The following is a 16,105-nucleotide window of genomic DNA, read 5'->3' as shown; positions in this document are numbered from 1 at the left end:
AAACAGGACAACGTTTTCTTTTTCCTAAAACCACATTGTATTCAACACGTGGTCCTGTATTCAGAAGAAAAAAAGGTTCCTCCACGCTGACACAAATGTGCTCTCGTTAAAATTTGAACTCTGGACCTCCCCTATAAAGTTTAGGGTGAACCACTAGACTAGATTACTACTTGTGATAGAAATTTAGTTCGTTTTAGATACTAAACAGTACTATCTCATTCCTTTCTATTAAATTCGGCAAGTTTATATACACCCCCAATTTGTGCGCTGCATGCAATAATGAAAGGGAAAGGGTGACTCTAACTAAACTTGATTTATGGGCTGCATTCGATAAAGGAAGGAAAGGAAGACAAGAACGGTTGCCATATATCTGCTCCGATTGGCACTAATTAAACGTGATTTGTGGGCTATATACATGTACGACAGATGATGTTTGATTTTCTGACTAAAAATTGGTCGTGGGATTTGTTGCTTGTTCGCTGATTGCAATTGACAACCTCAGGGAATTGTTGCGAAAGAAATGGATCAGGCACTCTCTTAGCCCGTTTTGAACCACACTTTTTGTTCTCTGTTAAATTTGAGAAAGTGTCCAATGTTCTAAAATTTAAATGGAATATATGTCTCACACCACAAGTAATTTTCATACGGTTCTAAAAAACAGTAATTTTTTCATACATTTTCTCCGTAACGAAGCATGGACATTCAGAAAACAGTAAATTTTTCATACGTTTTCTCCGCAGCGAAGCATGGGCATTCAGATAAAGAGATGATATATCCAATTTATTGGTTGAATAATCTAAATGTTTTAACTAATATACTTTGTATATTAGTATAACTATTGTACGTATTACATTCTCATCGGTTTGATTTGAAGGCACTATTTTATCATCCCGTTGCAACGCACGGGTCCTTTTGCTAGTCATTAATTATAAAGAGAAAACCACAGGATGATGACTCTTTTTTACAAGAAGAAATAAATAACGGTGAAAAAAATCATTTTTCAATATATGTTACATACAAATACAATCAGAATCATGAAGAGCATCACTTCGAACCACACACATCCTCAACTCAAAAAATAAAACCCACACATCCTCTGGCTTATTGCGCCGGAAGAGATACCACCAAGTTAAATAACAAATCGAAAATGCCACCAGTATCCCCATGAGAAAAATCGAATAGGCCACCAGTATCCCCATGAGGGAACTACCAAATTTTCAGAGACCCAGGGTCAGGGCAATGGCAATTGCAACGCTGAGACCCAAATTAGCAACTCCAGTCCATGGACGCTCCGTTGCACCGCTGTCGTATGGGCTATTGTCCACCAATGGCTGGCTACCGAAGCCCATAGTCTCCCCCACGCTCTCCACAGCTTGCCCCTGCCCACCAACGCCACCCGGCGCCAACGGCAGCTCGGGTTGTGCAACTCCTCCGACGGAACCGTAGCTGTTGCCGTCGATGCCTCCTTCATCTTGCCCGAATGGCAACCTGCTGCTCCCCTTTCCGATCGGACCGGCGAAGGGCGGCATTGCCGGTGCCAACCCAGGAGAACCGGGCATGCCGCAGTGTTGCGCGGCGCGCGGCTCGTCGCTGGCCTTCCACGCAAGCTCGCCGCCCTTGTCGAGGATGCGCATGTCACCCTCGTCCACCAGCTGCAGGGTCTTGAGGAAGTTGTTGTCGTCCGACTCTGTGTCGTGTGTGTGCCACACTGAGTTGCTCCCGTCGAACACCTCCAGCCCTTTCCACGAGAACACGAGCGCGCACGTGTTCACGGTGCTCACCGCCAAGCACTCCGACTCCCACACGCTCCGGCCCTCCGCGCCCGGCGCCGTGGTGTCGAGGACCTCATCGTAGCAGAAGTCGGCCCCGAGGCCGCCCGCGCCCGGTGCGGTCTGGCTGCGCATGAAGTAGGCCGCGTACTTGCCGGACGGCGATGTCAGGAACAACACGGGGTTCTCCTCCCAGTGCGGCGGGATGCTCGCCAGAATCTGCTGCTTGGTCTCCCGCTCTACCATGCCGGTTGGCGCCGTCGCTGTGACGTGGGAGAAAGGCGAACGAGAGGCACATGGCAATGTATGAGACGAGCTCCATGGCTACTTGTGTTTGGGCTTCGCTACCTGGTCAGATGCAACTTCTAGGTGGGGTTTTGGTGTTTGTGCTTGTGCTTGCATTGTGCATGGGGTGGTATGTGCTTCTTATAGGGAGATTTGGCAAATGGAAATGGAGTGCTACATGACGATGGCAAAGGCATGGTTGACTGGTGGAGCACCTCGCTCGTTGAGTGGTTGAAGTCACCGGATCCACGAAAGTGCTATTCTGTGCTCGAGCACACATGCCCTCGATATCCCTCCCCTCCGTTTCCCTAGGGATCGCCAACTGTCAATGTATAGGCCCATGTATATCGCACGTATTTGTATTAATAAACGGAAAAATTAACGCCCACACGTGTGGGCGTTTGCACATCGCCCACACGCCTCCATCACCACTCATTTTGCCACGTATAAACAGATGACATCAGCAGAAATCTTTTTGGTTTTCGGCTTAAAAATGTTTTATCTCCTAATTAAAAAAGCGAATTAAAAATCCGTTTTCACCATTAAATCCGTCTTGACGAGATCTTCAAAACTAGACCCATGTTGATATGCTTCGATGAATTTTTTTTGCCCAAAAGTTGCCATGATGTTTACACCGTAGTTGCCATAGTGCTTAAACTAAAGTTGCCATGTGGCAATTTTAGTTTGTAGATCATGGCAATTTTAGTTTTTCGATGATGGCAATTCCAGTACTTTGACCATGAAAATATTTTTTGTATGAACCATGGCAATTTTAAATGCATGTATCATGGCAATTTTAATTTATGGTGCATGGCAAGTCTAGTTTCTTAATTCTTCGTTTTATAATATGTCAAAATTTACTTTTAAATGTAGAAAAAAATAGCTGAAACATATCATGGCAACTTCAGTATAAACATCATGGCAATTCATGTGCAATAGACACGGCAACTTTTAACCTAAAAAAAAATTTCGTCGAAATATATTGATATGAGATCTAGTTTCGAAAATCTCGTCGCGAAGGATTTAATGGTGAAAACGGATCTTCAATCGATTTTTTCATTTAAGAGATAAAACATTTTAGAAACAGAAAATCCAAAAAGATTTTCACCTGAATGCATGCGGTGACATGGCGTAGTCTGTGTGTTGTAGGGCGTGTGGGCGGGTTTGGCTCCCACCACACGTGTGGGCGTTAGCGTTGTCCTTAATAAAACGCGACGATGGCCCACGCCTGATCGCAAGGCACTGGAACGCCATCAGCCTCCACCGCACCGGCTCGGGAAAAGAGACGACGTGGGTCAGTAGCTCCCGGATTTTGGACCAACGCCACCATGTGGCCCATTTATTGCGCCTGGCCGTTGGAGGCAGCTACCTAATCTTCTCCGGCACGGTTAGTCTTCATCCCATCGTCCCCCACTGTCTCCAATCGATCCCAGCACCTGCCCAGCAAGCAGCATTTGTTCACCAGATGATTCAGGTCAACTACAGTACCCACCCACCCAAATCAGTACCACTTTCCGAAATGTAACCTTCTATTGAGAACTTGTTCACCAAATACGTGAAGCTTCACCATAGTTCAATTAAAAACTCGAAAAATTATTGCCATGCAAACTAGTATTTCACTGGATTGTGTGGAACACAAATATCTGAACTAGAACCAGAGCCGCACATGTAACTGATAGCAACCAACACAATGAGAAGAATTTGAGATGCTGGGGATTTCAATAAAACGCAAGTTCAGAAGGACAACTTCTGGGATACACCAGAAGCAGAGTTGTTTCGACCGCAATCTTAGGTGCCAACTACCATGCCAGGCCATATCTCTATCAAATGAGAGCATAATCCTTAAGGTTCATGGTAAAATAAAAAGATAAACACATGGTACAAAAGGTTAAAAGTAAGACATTTTGACAATTTTCTTTTCTCTAAAAATCCATGACATTTTCTTCTAGGACTGCATCATCACTGGCAAGCAGGGAGAAATGGCAGACAATGCCAATCTCGACTAGCTCCTGGATGGTAGAGTCAAGGGCGCCAAGTTTTGCCTTGGGCACGATCAGCTTGACCTCCTGCGCGCTTAGCCTCTGCTAGTAGTAATCCGGAGATTCAGAACCCGAATTTTCTAGCTCAAGGAGCATATAAAATGCCCCAATACCCTCGCATGGTTGAAAAAGAATCAAGGTTTTTAAGATGAACAGGCAAGGCAACAATGTAAAATAGCTTTTGTTAAGTGTATGGAAACATGTTCTTCTAATAATGGAAAGCAATGGCAAGAAACCTGTAACTCACACAACCCAACCCAGTATAGCTCCCATGTATTCCTTGATTTCAAGAATTTCAAATTCATGAACTAACTCACGAATTACATACATTATCCAAATGAAGTGTCATCGTGTCGTTAGTAAATTACATCCGTTATCAACTTCACAAACTACCAGAAAGATGTGCCATTTCCATTTCTTTCAGGATAATATTGAAGATAGTTTCTAGAAGGAAAAAATGAAAATTGTAACATGGCATGAATATGGAGCTTGAATTCAGTTCAGAACTTGCAATGTGTGAAACGGTCAGCAGCCTGCTGGCTTCTCTTCCTGGCCTAAATTGTACAGCAGAAAGTATTTGTGATAGGCCTAGCTAATTAACCCCATAGAAGTTAACAATCAAATGGACCAGACCATGCATGCTCAAGAAAGCGGTCAAGAAAAGTTAATGGAACACTGAACATTGTGCTCACGCAATTATGAACTATCAGGGAAAAAAAAACTATCTGTCTAACAAAAATTTAGATGTTCAGATTTATGCTTCTCCCTCCAGTGTTTCATAACACAGTTCTGTATGACATAAAAGACACTTGATCCAGAGAATATTTCTGGAAAAACAAATGACTTGAGCAGGCAGACGGGATCCAAGAACCTTATAATTCGCCTGAACCGAGAAACCTAGAGGCTCCAACACCGTAGGTGTGGACGCCGTCGTCACCTCTCAGACGCAATAGTAGGACACCTCTGGGGCATGCTGCTGCCGTCTGCTCCCGTCGTGCTCGCGCCGGAGAAGGCCACTGCGCATGTGGATCTGCTGTAGGCCCGCCGTCGCTCACGCCTCTCCTACCTCGCTTACTGGACAAGGTAATAACCGAAGGCTGTTACAAGCTAGATCGGGTTTCGAACCCCAGTCGGATTTAACAGAACAAGCCCTCACCGGGCAGAGCATCCTACTAGGGGCTGCAGCTCCAAACCTCAACCTGCAAGAGAGTTTCTTCACAACTCAGAAACATTGTTTGACACTTTCCATGTGCAGAAGATAGAATTATGTCTACAGGGTACACAAAAATCACAAAGGAAAACCATACATTCCACATTTCTTATTTCTGGTAGGACCAGAGATTGATATGAATGCCTTATTCGAGAATGATAACCAACAGTCCAAACATGGTAACCTCTACAAAACAATTACAGTCAGAACTCTACTCAACCGAACATGTCGAATCATACGCGTGGACTTTAGTACAAAGCTCACAGCCTAATGCAGGTACTTTTGTGCCAACCAAGAAAATACATTCGACGAGAAAATTGTATAGGCTCCCACGGATTGGAACTTACTCACCTCTTGCACCAGTCGATGGCTCCCCGACCCAGTGTCACACGTTCTCCAGGTCCGAAGGGATCCAGTGCCCAACTACCGACTCCTCCCGGAATTGCCCCTACTTCTTTGGCACAGACCAGTGGTCGAGTTGCAAAAAACGGTCTAACAAATCCCATGGCTATATTGAATGATCCAACTGCTCCAGTATATCACCATCAACATATTCAAAGGATCTTACATCCTCATCCTTCATGCCAAAAGAACTTGCTCAGCCCATTCACAGCACACAACGTTTGCTAAATTAATCGCTGCACCCAGCCTCACTTAGTTCTACCTTCCAGTACTAACACACTTATACTAGTACTAACACTAATTATTCAACCATAACCCAAAACTCTGCTTAAGGACCCAAATTGTTCTAACTATCTCCTTTGGTTGGACTGGTTTTCAGCAGTGTGAACCCACAAATTAGTGCACAAATCTCAAGCAGATCAACAAGCACTCGACGCTGTTACGCAACATACAGGAAAATGGAAAACTACCCTCTTCGTGTACGATCGAACGCACCTCTTAGCCCAGCCAGGTGCATGCGGGTCTTACCAGTGGAGAGTTCAGATGCCTGTGGCGAGGGCTCGCACCTATCCGCCCGACCCTTTTCTCCCTCCCAGATCTGCGCTCGCTTGCGGCTCCACCCGCCGCCCGGGTCTTGGTCAGCAGTGTTGAGATGTAGATACATATGTGTATTTCTTGTACAACAAGCTCTCCTCCTTCCATGTATAGTTGAGGACGTGGCTATCCTTTGTACTTATATATACGTGCATATTGCACCCGATCAATATATCGTGAGTTGCATAACCTTCTACATGGTATCAGCCTTCCTCCGATCCTCTACCCTAGTCGCGTCGCCGTCGCTTCCCAGCCGCCGCCGCTAGTTCCCTCGCACGCCCGCGCCGCCGACTACTCGCCGCCGCCGTGCCCCCTTCCCCACTGCTTCCGCTCCCGACGCTCTCGCTACTGCCACCCTACTCATTAACCTTCGTCCCTGTCGCACCCAGTGGAACTTTACACCTCACCACCTCCTCTTCGGGTCTCCTTCTTCATACGACGGTCTTCGTATTTTCGGTTGTCTTTGTTATCCTAGTATTGTCGCCACCTCTCCTCATAAACTTGCCCCTCGTTCCCTTCCGTGTGTCTTCCTCGGTTACCCGGCTAACACCAAGGGCTATAGATGCTATGATCCGGTTTCCCACCGTGTCATCACATCCCGACATGTTTATTTCGACGAGTTGTGTTTTCCTTTTAAACAGGAACAGCAGGCGGCTTCTTCATCGGCGCCCGTAGCCCCTCTTTGGCCGACCCTGTCCGCCCTGGCTTTGCCCCATGGCGTAGGGCGCCCCCTGGACGCACGGCACTCCGGCTCCTGCCCGCTGCTTCGCCAGGCTCACCGACCTACGAGCCGGCCTCCACGTCGGCCTCCACGCCGGCCTCCCCGGCTGCTTCATCGTCGGGCCCCGCGCCGGCCTCTCCAGCTGCTTCATCGCCGGGCGCCGCGCCGGCTTCTGAGCCGGCCTCTCCGGCCTCTTCTTCGCGGGCTTCAGCGCCAGCCTTGCCGGTCTTGCCGGCTGTTGTGCCAGCTCGCCCGCCGGGATCGCCCGCTTCTCCCCCGACTTCTTCGCAGCCGGGCGTGTCGCCGGCTTCTTCACCGCCGGGTTTGGCGCCGGCCCCGGTGTCTGCTGTTGTGCCACCACCCGCTGGCCCTGTCACTCGGTCGCACCTGGGTGTCCATCGGCCTAGCACTCGCTACCCTCCGGATGAGTACACCTGCGTGGCTTCGACGTCTTCCTCGTCACCGTCACCCCTGCCGACCTCCGCCCGTTCCGCGCTTCGTGATCCCATGTGGTTCGCCGCGATGAAGGAGGAATTTGACGCATTGCAACGCAATCACACTTGGCAGCTCGTTCCCCGTCCCCCTCGGGCCAACATCATCACCGGGAAGTGGGTGTTCAAGCACAAGTTTCATCCGGATGGTACTCTTGACCGACACAAGGCCCGTTGGGTCGTTCGGGGTTTTCGTCAACGAGCAGGCGTTGACTTCACAAACACTTTCGCCCCGGTTGTCAAACCCGGGACAATTCGGACTGTCCTTCAGCTAGCGGTCTCTCGCTCCTGGCCTGTGCATCAGATGGATGTTTCGAATGCTTTTCTTCATGGGCATCTTGAGGAACAGGTGTTATGTCAGCAGCCGACTGGGTTCGTAGATGAGTCTTCTCCGGATCATGTGTGCTTGCTTACTCGATCTCTGTACGGGCTCAAGCAAGCTCCTCGCGCGTGGTACCAGCGCATCGCAGCATTTCTTACTCAGCTTGGCTTCCGCTCCACTCGCTCCGACGCTTCACTATTTGTCTACCACCAGGGTGATGCTACTGCTTTTCTGCTGCTTTATGTCGACGACATCATCTTGACAGCATGCTCGACTGCCCTTCTTCGACAGCTCACGGATTGTCTTCGTGCTGAGTTTTCCATTAAGGACTTAGGTCCTCTGCACTATTTCCTCGGGATCGAGGTTATTCGTCGAGCAGATGGCTTCTTTCTTCATCAGCGGAAGTATGCTCATGAGCTTCTGGACCGTGCCGGGATGCTTAATTGCAAACCGGCTGCCACACCTGTCGATACGAAGGCCAAGCTCTCTGCCACAGATGGTTCTCCTGCTTCAGATGCTCCATTCTACAGGTCGATTGTTGGTGCTCTTCAGTACCTCACTCTTACTCGTCCGGAGGTCCAGTACGCTGTTCAGCAGGTGTGCCTTCATATGCATGCTCCCCGTGATGCTCACTGGACCGCAGTCAAGCGCATTCTGCGCTATATCCGTGGCACCTTGGATCTTGGGCTGTCACTTTAGGCTTCATCATCTATGGATCTGACGGCTTATTCTGACGCCGATTGGGCCGGCTGTCCTGACACGCGCCGCTCGACCTCTGGTTATTGCGTCTATCTTGGACCATCACTTATCTCCTGGTCGTCCAAGCGGCAACCCGTTGTCTCCCGATCCAGTGCTGAAGCGGAGTAGCGCGCCGTTGCCAACGTCGTCGCCGAGTGTTCCTGGCTTCGTCAGCTTCTGCATGAGCTCTTGTCTCCGGTTGACAAGGCCACGATTGTCTACTGTGACAATGTTTCTGCGGTCTACCTCTCTGCCAACCCGGTTCATCATCGACGCGCCAAGCACATTGAGATTGATATCCATTTTGTTCGCGAACAGGTAGCTCTTGGTCATGTACGCGTGCTGCATGTCCCTACGTCTCAACAATTTGCTGACATCATGACAAAGGGCTTGTCTACCGCGTCTTTCGAGGAGTTCCGATCCAGTCTTTGCGTCGACCATGGTGCCGCTTCGACTGCGGGGGGTGTTGAGATGTAGATACATATGTGTATTTCTTGTACAACAAGCCCTCATCCTTCCATGTATAGTTGAGGACGTGGCTACCCTTTGTACTTATATATACGTGCATATTGCACCCGATCAATATATTGTGAGTTGCATAACCTTCTACAAGCAGGCTGGGCTGGAACTCTCGCGACGTACGGCGCCAGACCCATCGGGGCTACACTCTCGTCCACCTCTTCAATCAAGATCTAGGGGAATCTAGATCCGGGCACCGACGAAAACAAGGAAACAAAATCAAGTATGAACCAGCTGCATTCACTTTCGAATCAAGGAAATCATGAAGTCACCTGCTAATTGTTTGCATGAGGAACTCCAACGCCGGCAATGGAGTTCACTCCTTCAAACGCAATTGTCTTCTCAAACCAGGACCTCACACCAGCGCCACCGACAAGGGGGATACAACTAATGCCTACACCCATCCTTGCCCGAGAAGTGACTTTCCTAGTCCACGGACCAACTTCCCCGCAGGACGACCCGAGCCACGGCTCAGAAGAACACCTACGACGGCCGTCCGAATCGCCGGCACACCAAACTGACGGAGGGCGACGTCCTGGGCCCACGCCTCAGATGAAACGCGTACGTACAGCACGCCCATCCCATTTTCTGTTTCCCCGTATTCCCCGATAATGCATAGCGGCACAGATCCCCAGACCATCTACGATGGTCCAGATAACGAGCGCATGTGTGCTCATGACCAGATACTTCGCGTCCAATCATCCCGGATCCAATATATCAGTGGGAGATTAGTAAATCAAACGACCACAAAGTCGATCTGGCAGCGTCAGAATTTGGACTTCCACGCAACAAGTTTAACGATGAATCAATATCTTACTAATTTATTTTCAAAGGAGTATACAAAATTTTGTTAAGTCTTTGTTAGAAAAATTATTAATATTGGTCAACTTCTTAGCCATCCGATCAGCTTTGTACAATCTGTGATTAGTTGGGATTCTTCCTGTTGTTTATGGACTTTTTGTGTGTGATCCTTTTGAGCTTTTTTTCGGTCTTTCTTCTTTTTGAATTGAGTGGGGGAGAATTATAGAGGTTTCGCTTTTCTTTCATATATTAATTTAATTTAGTTATATTTATAAATAGGAGCATAACTATATAGTTGAAGATTAAATGTGTGATAGTTTTCCATCTTAAAGCTTTGCACCTTAGTATAAAAATTGCGCAATTGTCCTAATTTTTCGTTTATCTTGCTATAGTTATTTTCTTGTAACTGTGCAGCATATTCTTTGTATATTTATCTAGCATAGAGTTAATATTCACAATTTAATCTATGTAGTATATATATTTTATAAGGGGCAAATATATGTGTGCAACATGTCTAGAAATAAGTCTTCTAGTCTTGTGAATTTTCAATATGAGCATATTTATGCATGTAGGAATCTTCCACCACATGCCGATTTCATCATATCAATTGCCATTTCTCCTAAAATGACTTATCTCACAAACCGTTGATTTAGTTAGCGATCTATCTTCACCGGTGAGTTCGTCTCGACGAAGGCTTAAAACAGTATCCCACGATATTTTGTTTGGACTAAAAAATCGATTGCCACTAGGTGCCACATGATAAGTATGAACATATATGTAACTTCTCGGTGAGGATCTTTAAGACCAGTTCTTTGGTGATAAATGACATGTTATGATTGTAAAAAGAAACTTTACAATGGAGATTAACCATGTTAAGAAATTATCAGAGCTAGTTGTGTGTAGCGTGGAATTTCATGGGAATTGGAACAACATTCATTATTTTTCACCTTTTAGAAGTATGAACATATATTTGTGTGCTACATGTTGGGGAACGTAGTAATTACAAAATTTTCCTATGCACACGCAAGATCATGGTGATGCATAGCAACGAGAGGGGAGAGTGTTGTCCACGTACCCTCGTAGACCGAAAGCGGAAGCGTTAACACAACGCGGTTGATGTAGTCGTACGTCTTCATGATCCGACCGATCAAGTACCGAACGCACGGCACCTCCGAGTTCAGCACATGTTCAGCTCGATGACGTCCCTCGAACTCCGATCCAGCCGAGTGTTGAGGGAGAGTTTCGTCAGCACGACGGCGTGGTGACGATGATGATGTTCTGCCGACGCAGGGCTTCGCCTAAGCACCGCTACGATATTATCGAGGTGTAATATGGTGGAGGGGGGCACCGCACACGGCTAAGAGATCAATAGATCAATTGTTGTGTCTATGGGGGGGCCCCCTGCCCCCGTATATAAAGGAGCAAGGGGGGAGGCGGCCGGCCTAGGAGGAGGGCGCGCCAAGGGGGGAGTCCTACTCCCACCGGGAGTAGGACTCCTCCTTTCCTTGCTGGAGTAGGAGAAGGGAAGGGAGAAGGAGAAGGAAGGAAGGGGGCGCCCCCCTCCCTAGTCCAATTCGGACTAGTCCATGGGGAGGGGTGCGGCCACCCTTTGCGGCCTTTCTCTCATTTCCCGTATGGCCCATTAAGGCCCAATACGAATTCCCGTAACTCTCCGGTACTCCGAAAAATACCCGAATCACTCGGAACCTTTTCGATGTCCGAATATAGTCGTCCAATATATCGATCTTTACATCTTGACCATTTCGAGACTCCTCGTCATGTCCCCGATCTCATCCGGGACTCCGAACTCCTTCGGTACATCAAAACTCATAAACTCATAATAAAACTGTCATCGTAACGTTAAGCGTGCGGACCCTACGGGTTCGAGAACTATGTAGACATGACCGAGACACGTCTCCGGTCAATAACCAATAGCGGGACCTGGATGCCCATATTGGCTCCACATATTCTACGAAGATCTTTATCGGTCAAACCGCATAACAACATACTTTGTTCCCTTTGTCATCGGTATGTTACTTGCCCGAGATTCGATCGTCGGTATCTTAATACCTAGTTCAATCTCGTTACCGGCAAGTCTCTTTACTCGTTCCGTAATACATCATCTCGCAACAAACTCATTAGTTGCAATGCTTGCAAGGCTTAAGTGATGTGCATTACCGAGAGGGCCCAGAGATACCTCTCCGACAATCGGAGTGACAAATCCTAATCTCGAAATACGCCAACCCAACAAGTACCTTCGGAGACACCTGTAGAGCACCTTTATAATCACCCAGTTACGTTGTGACGTTTGGTAGCACACAAAGTGTTCCTCCGGTAAACGGGAGTTGCATAATCTCATAGTCATAGGAACATGTATAAGTCATGAAGAAAGCAATAGCAACATACTAAACGATCGAGTGCTAACTAACGGAATGGGTCAAGTCAATCACATCATTCTCCTAATGATGTGACCCCGTTAATCAAATGACAACTCATGTCTATGGCTAGGAAACATAACCATCTTTGATCAACGAGCTAGTCAAGTAGAGGCATACTAGTGACACTCTGTTTGTCTATGTATTCACACATGTATCATGTTTCCGGTTAATACAATTCTAGCATGAATAATAAAAATTTATCATGATATAAGGAAATAAATAATAACTTTATTATTGCCTCTAGGGCATATTTCCTTCAGTCTCCCACTTGCACTAGAGTCAATAATCTAGATTACACAGTAATGATTCTTACACCGATGGAGCCTTGGTGCTGATCATGTTTTGCTCGTGGAAGAGGCTTAGTCAACGGGTCTGCAACATTCAGATCCGTATGTATCTTGCAAATTTCTATGTCTCCCACCTGGACTAAATCCCGGATGGAATTAAAGCGTCTTTTGATGTGCTTGGTTCTCTTGTGAAATCTGGATTCCTTTGCTAATGCAATTGCACCAGTATTGTCACAAAAGATTTTCATTGGACCCGATGCACTAGGTATGACACCTAGATCGGATATGAACTCCTTCATCCAGACTCCTTCATTTGCTGCTTCCGAAGCAGCTATGTACTCCGCTTCACATGTAGATCCCGCCACGACGCTTTGTTTAGAACTGCACCAACTGACAGCTCCACCGTTCAATGTAAACACGTTTCCGGTTTGTGATTTAGAATCGTCCGGATCAGTGTCAAAGCTTGCATCGACGTAACCATTTACGATGAGCTCTTTGTCACCTCCATAAACGAGAAACATATCCTTAGTCCTTTTCAGGTATTTCAGGATGTTCTTGACCGTTGTCTAGTGATCCACTCCTGGATTACTTTGGTACCTTCCTGCTAGACTTATAGCAAGGCATACATCAGGTCTGGTACACAACATTGCATACATGATAGAGCCTATGGCTGAAGCATAGGGGACATCTTTCATCTTCTCTCTATCTTCTGCAGTGGTCGGGCATTGAGTCTTACTCAACTTCACACCTTGTAACACAGGCAAGAACTCTTTCTTTGCTTGATCCATTTTGAACTTCTTCAAAACTTTGTCAAGGTATGTGCTTTGTGAAAGTCCAATTAAGCGTCTTGATCTATCTCTATAGATCTTGATGCCCAATATATACGCAGCTTCACCGAGGTATTTCATTGAAAAACTCGTATTCAAGTATCCCTTTATGCTATACAGAAATTCTATATCATTTCCAATCAGCAATATGTCATCCACATATAATATCAGAAATGCTACAGAGCTCCCACTCACTTTCTTGTAAATACAGGCTTCTCCAAAAGTCTGTACAAAACCAAATGCTTTGATCACAGTATCAAAGCGTTTATTCCAACTCCGAGAGGCTTGCACCAGTCCATAAATGGATCGCTGGAGCTTGCACACTTTGTTAGCTCCCTTTGGATCGACAAAACCTTCCGGTTGCATCATATACAATTCTTCTTCCAGAAATCCATTCAGGAATGAAGTTTTGACATCCATTTGCCAAATTTCATAATCATAAAATGCGGCAATTGCTAACATGATTCGGACAGACTTAAGCATCGCTACGGGTGAGAAGGTCTCATCGTAGTCAATCCCTTGAACTTGTCGAAAACCTTTCGCAACAAGTCGAGCTTTATAGACAGTAACATTACCATCAGCGTCAGTCTTCTTCTTGAAGATCCATTTATTTTCAATGGCTTGCCGATCATCGGGCAAGTCAAGCAAAGTCCATACTTTGTTCTCATACATGGATCCCATCTCGGATTTCATGGCCTCAAGACATTTTGCGGAATCTGGGCTCACCATCGCTTCTTCATAGTTTGTAGGTTCGTCATGGTCTAGTAACATAACCTCCAGAATAGGATTACCGTACCACTCTGGTGCGGATCTTACTCTGGTTGACCTATGAGGTTCAGTAATAACTTGATCTCAAGTTTCATGATCATCATCATTAACTTCCTCACTAATTGGTGTAGGCGTCGCAGAAACCGGTTTCTGTGATGAACTACTTTCCAATAAGGGAGCAGGTACAGTTACCTCATCAAGTTCTACTTCCCTTCCACTCACTTCTTTCGAGAGAAACTCCTTCTCCAGAAAAATTCCGAATTTAGCAACAAAGTTTTTCCTTCGGATATGTGATAGAAGGTGTACCCAACAGTTTCCTTTGGGTATCCTATGAAGACACATTTCTCCGATTTGGGTTCGAGCTTATCAGGTTGAAGTTTTTTCACATAAGCATCGCAGCCCCAAACTTTAAGAAACGACAACTTTGGTTTCTTGCCAAACCACAGTTCATAAGGCGTCGTCTCAACGGATTTTGATGGTGCCCTATTTAACGTGAATGCAGCCGTCTCTAAAGCATAACCCCAAAACGATAGCGGTAAATAAGTAAGAGACATCATAGATCGCACCATATCTAGTAAAGTACGATTATGACGTTCGAACACACCATTACGCTGTGGTGTTTCGGGTGGCGTGAGTTGCGAAACTATTCCGCATTGTTTCAAATGAAGACCAAACTCATAACTCAAATATTCTCCTCCACGATCAGATCGTAGAAATTTTATTTTCTTGTTACGATGATTTTCAACTTCACTCTGAAATTCTTTGAACTTTTCAAATGTTTCAGACTTATGTTTCATTAAGTAGATATACCCATATCTGCTCAAATCATCTGTGAAGGTGAGAAAATAACGATATCCGCCACGAGCCTCAATATTCATCGGACCACATACATCTGTATGTATGATTTCCAACAAATCTGTTGCTCTCTCCATAGTTCCGGAGAACGGTGTTTTAGTCATCTTGCCCATGAGGCACGGTTCGCAAGTACCAAGTGATTCATAATCAAGTGGTTCCAAAAGTCCATCAGTATGGAGTTTCTTCATGCGCTTTACACCGATATGACCTAAACGGCAGTGCCACAAATAAGTTGCACTATCATTATCAACTCTGCATCTTTTGGCTTCAATATTATGAATATGTGTATCACTACTATCGAGATTCAACAAAAATAGACCACTCATCAAGGGTGCATGACCATAAAAGATATTACTCATATAAATAGAACAACCATTATTCTCTGATTTAAATGAATAACCGTCTCGCATCAAACAAGATCCAGATATAATGTTCATGCTTAACGCTGGCACCAAATAACAATTATTTAGGTCTAAAACTAATCCCGAAGGTAGATGTAGAGGTAGCGTGCCGACCGCGATCACATCGACTTTGGAACCATTTCCCACGCGCATCGTCACCTCGTCCTTAGCCAATCTTCACTTAATCCGTAGCCCCTGTTTCGAGTTGCAAATATTAGCAACAGAACCAGTATCAAATACCCAGGTGCTACTGCGAGCATTAGTAAGGTACACATCAATAACATGTATATCACATATACCTTTGTTCACCTTGCCATCCTTCTTATCCGCCAAATACTTGGGGTAGTTCCGCTTCCAGTGACCAGTCTGCTTGTAGTAGAAGCACTCAGTCTCAGGCTTAGGTCCAGACTTGGGTTTCTTCTCCTGAACAACAACTTGCTTGCTGTTTTTCTTGAAGTTCCCCTTCTTCTTCCCTTTGCCCTTTTTCTTGAAACTAGTGGTCTTATTGACCATCAACACTTGATGCTCCTTTTTGATTTCTCCCTCTGTAGCCTTTAGCATTGCGAAGAGCTCGGGAATCGTCTTATCCATCCCTTGCATGTTATAGTTCATCACGAAGCTCTTGTAGCTTGGTGGCA

The 16,105-nt window shown here is 46.1% G+C and overlaps 1 long non-coding RNA gene and 1 pseudogene across 1 annotated transcript; both read right to left on the bottom strand.

The window, feature by feature from the left end:
- Window positions 1–896: 896 nt before the first annotated feature.
- On the bottom strand, window positions 897–2,173 carry LOC109783624 (uncharacterized; annotated as a pseudogene).
- Window positions 2,174–4,797: 2,624 nt separating this feature from the next.
- Window positions 4,798–6,350, bottom strand: LOC120963040 (uncharacterized). The gene is made up of 2 exons (XR_005754693.1): window positions 6,234–6,350; window positions 4,798–5,292 (listed from the first exon to the last, which is right to left on the bottom strand). It is a non-coding gene; the product is annotated as an uncharacterized lncRNA (long non-coding RNA).
- Between the last annotated feature and the right edge of the window lie 9,755 nt (window positions 6,351–16,105).

The sequence above is a fragment of the Aegilops tauschii genome, chromosome 4, assembly GCF_002575655.3.
Source record: "Aegilops tauschii subsp. strangulata cultivar AL8/78 chromosome 4, Aet v6.0, whole genome shotgun sequence".
NCBI classification, from domain to species: Eukaryota; Viridiplantae; Streptophyta; class Magnoliopsida; order Poales; family Poaceae; genus Aegilops; species Aegilops tauschii.
The sequence above is the reverse complement of the archived record's forward strand: the minus strand, read 5'-3'. Positions and strand labels throughout refer to the sequence as shown.